The sequence below is a fragment of the Alexandromys fortis genome, unplaced genomic scaffold, assembly GCF_014885135.2.
Source record: "Alexandromys fortis isolate MF-2015 unplaced genomic scaffold, M_Fortis_MF-2015_v1.1 scaffold_121, whole genome shotgun sequence".
NCBI classification, from domain to species: domain Eukaryota; kingdom Metazoa; phylum Chordata; class Mammalia; order Rodentia; family Cricetidae; genus Alexandromys; species Alexandromys fortis.
This window is the reverse complement of record NW_026068037.1, coordinates 1742529-1746291: the sequence shown is the minus strand read 5'-3', so window position 1 is coordinate 1746291 and position 3763 is coordinate 1742529. Positions and strand designations below refer to the sequence as shown.

General features: G+C 46.0%; 1 non-coding gene across 1 annotated transcript; it reads right to left on the bottom strand.

The window, feature by feature from the left end:
• Nucleotides 1-3285: 3285 nt before the first annotated feature.
• Nucleotides 3286-3392, bottom strand: LOC126515469 (U6 spliceosomal RNA). The gene has a single exon (XR_007595851.1). It is a non-coding gene; the product is annotated as a U6 spliceosomal RNA (small nuclear RNA).
• Between the last annotated feature and the right edge of the window lie 371 nt (nt 3393-3763).

Below are 3763 nucleotides of genomic sequence, written 5' to 3'. Positions count from 1 at the left end.
TGATTTAATTATACAGTTTCTGCGTGGTTATTTTAGTTCTGGGCAGCCCGGACAAACAAGTGGCTTCTTACTACATTAATCCCTGTGTTTTCATGGTTGTAGTTAAGATCCTTGGTGGGAGTTTTTCTTTCAGCACTTTCTGTAGGGCAGGAAGAGAGAGAGACACTAGACCTGACTTGAGCTCTGAAACCTCAAAGCCTACCCCTAGGGACACACTTCCTCTAACAAGGTCAAACCCCCCAGTAGTGCCACTCCCTAGTAGCCTTCGGAAGCCATTTTCCTTCAAACAGGTGAATACCATCTAGCCTTCTACATTCAATCTTGTTTTTTATTCAAGTTCATTTTCTCTCTCACCACTAATTTATAAAAGCGTGAATTCATCCTCTGACCACACTTAGAGGATTTCCTCTCAGCCTTCTCTGTCTGATCCCCTGTCATGTGCCCATTTGGCCTACGTAAAGGACCTGCCCTTACCAGGGCCTAGGCATTCCCACCGCCCTTTCCCATAGGAAAATGGGTATCTCTAGAACACTGTGTCCCTTTGGTACAGTTCCTCATGCTGTGGGGACCCCAACCACAGCATTATTTCATTGCTACTCCATAGCTGTGATTTGGTTAGTGTTATGAATAATAATGTAAACATGTAGGCTATCTGATCTGTGACCCAAAGGGCTTACGACCTTGAGAGCCCTAGATGATCAAGTAGGACCATTTCAGGAGTTCATCTCTAAAGGGAAAAGGATCTGCCTCAAAGTAGTTTTTCTTGGAAAATTCTCCCTGTGCCAGGAATAATAATAGTTCAATGATAAACATATTGCCACGCTTTCCAAAGTGGGTGAGGAAATAAGAATATTTGCAGCTGTCTGCATGCTGGAGCCAGTAGTAAACAAAGGATAAGGATAAGGAAAGGGAGAACACAAAGTCATGTGACTAGCATTCTTGGGGTTTAGTGGGATGCAGAAAACACAGAAGCAGAAATGGATTCATAATTCAGTCTCAACTTCTGCACCATAAATAAATCTGAAGATGCAGCCTCTCTAGTGTGACTGCCATTGGCCCTGACCTCTCTGCTTCTAGCAGCAGTATGTGTCTCTGACCCCTGTGCAGTGGGCAGCCAGCACACTGGGAGTAGAGCTGAGGACTCTGCAGAGGGAATGGCTTCCTGGCAGCTGTCCTCAGATCCTTTATCAGTTGCTCAGAGAAGAAAAGAAATTCCAGAAACAGGAGACAAAAAGTGGTTGCCTCCTTTTGCCTTGGAAACTTTGGATGATTCTCAACAATAAAGCTGAGAATTTCCAGAGGTTGCAAATGGCGCCCGCCTTCCTGTCCTCTTCCTGCCAATTCTTCCTGCCTGAAAAAACACACAGTACAGAGAAGAAGATGCCTGTGGGAAAAACGTGCACAACATTCAACTTTCTCCACAAGACCCTGAAGAGGGCTGACTGGGACAGAAGTGCAGCCCTGTCCTGCACCTCAGATGCAAGGGCACAAGGACGCCACAGGCGCTGACACCCAGTGTGTAGTTGCAGATTTAAGAACATGAAAACATTGTTCAGAACTGAACAACGGTCTCATTAGTCAGTTGTCTTGTTCTTGAAAATAACAGACCTTCATTAGGGAAATTTGGCATGACCTCACACAATCCCTGCCCCTGTGTTTGTCTGCTTGTCTGTCTCATTATTTTTGGTTTGGTTTCCTTGTCTTTGCACTGATGGGAAAGAACTAGGGCTGTGGATGGGAAGAAGATGAGGTGTCAGGAGCTCAGCTCCAAGGCTCAGGAGGTCAGACACAGGAAGATACCCTGGGAGGAGCAGAGTGGCCTCCCTGGTGAATGGGAGAATGGGCAGTAAGTCAGGGCAGCAGCCCGGAGGACCTGAGCCAATTGTGAGCCCCTTGCTGTGCTGAGATGGGGCTCATAGAAGGTATAGAGTTGGCATCTTGAACTTGCCAGGACATCCAAACTTGACAAGATAACTGGCCAAGGACCAAGCCAGGGAAGTCAACAGAAGGGAACGCAGGCTCAACAGGTCCCCCTGGTGCTATAGCCAGTGAATCCAAAGCGGAACTGTACGTTTTCCCTCTACTATCACCAGGCCTCATACAATGTCTAGCTAAGAATAGATGAAATGAAAATGTATAAATAAACTGTCTATCTAATAGGCACCATTTTCCATTTTCAGGCTTATCAGGGATTCAAAGCTTTGAGCTGATCCTCAGCTGCACTGACTGGACCCCGAGGGTGACCCCAAAGGAGGCTGACTGATTACACGTCCCTCACCCTGACTCCACCCTCCCCTGAAGCCCCACGGGGGGGGGGGGGTTAAAATGAAGCTAAAGCATTTTACCTGCTCTTTTCACCTGAAAGCAGTGTGGGCATTCGTGGATTTTAGGGAAGCCTGCGTCCCTGCTGCCCATCCTGGGACAGCATGTCCCGAAGTGCTTGACAAAAACAATGGTGTCTCCTTACTATAAACACACACTTTGTGTGAGTGTGTGAGAGCGTACTGTGTGGGTGTGTGGAGTGTGCATTTGCAAAAGTGTGTATATATGTGTGAGTGGGTGTGCAAGTGTGCATGTGTGTGCGTATGTGTGTTACTGTGAATTTCTATGTGCCAACTTTCTCTGCTTGGGGTCAGCACAGAACAAACTCCGCTTCTCATTGTTTTGCACTCACCTTGGACCAGCTGCAACATCAAGTACCTGTTGCTTCGTTTTATAAACAAAAGCTTTTTAATATCACTTTGGTTTCTTCTAGACATGGATATTTCCTTAAACTGCAGTCTATGTTACATAAAATTCAATGTTTGGCATTAAGGGAAAACTTAGATTTGGCTAATTTGTGGCTTAAAACAAAACAAAATGTAACACTGCATTCCTTCTTTAAAGAATGAACAGAAATGTAAAGATGATTGGAATGGCTACACACACACACGCACACACGCATGCATGCATACACACACACGCACACCCGCATGCATGCATACACACACATGCACACATGCATGCATGCATACACACACATGCACACACATGCATGCATACACACACATGCACACACGCACGCATGCATACACACACACTCTATCAACCTTTTGACTAGTTTTTTGATAGGATCTCACACTGTAGCTGTGGTTGGCCTGGAACTCACTGCATAGACCAGATTGGCCCCAAAGTGACAGAGACCTGCCTGCATCTGCTATCTGAGTGCTGTGATTAAAGGTCTCACCAACATGTCTTACTCCTTTTGTTCATTTTTATTTTTTTTTATTTTTTTTAAAGATTTATAAAAATATGGAACGCTTCACGAATTTGTGTGTCATCCTTGCGCAGGGGCCATGCTAATCTTCTCTGTATCGTTCCAATTTTAGTATATGTGCTGCCGAAGCGAGCACCTTTTGTTCATTTTTAAATCCTGTTTTAAGTTAAATAAGAATGTCTTGAGTTTTTTTTTAATTTTTATTGAGAAAAGGAAAAGAAAAAAAAGTTTCCGCCTCCTCCCAGCCTCCCATTTCCCTCCCCCTCCTCCCACCCTTCTCCCCTCTCCCCCCTCCTCTCCCCCTCCCTCTCCAGTCCAAAGAGCAGTCAGGGTTCCCTGCCCTGTGGAAAGTCCAAGGTCCTCCCCCCTCCGTCCATGTCTAGGAAGGTGAACATCCCGACTGGCTAGGCTCCCACCAAGCCGGAACATGCAGTAGGATCAAAACCCCGTGCCATTGCCCTTGGCTTCTCATCAGCCCTCATTGTTCACCATGATCAGAGAGTCCGG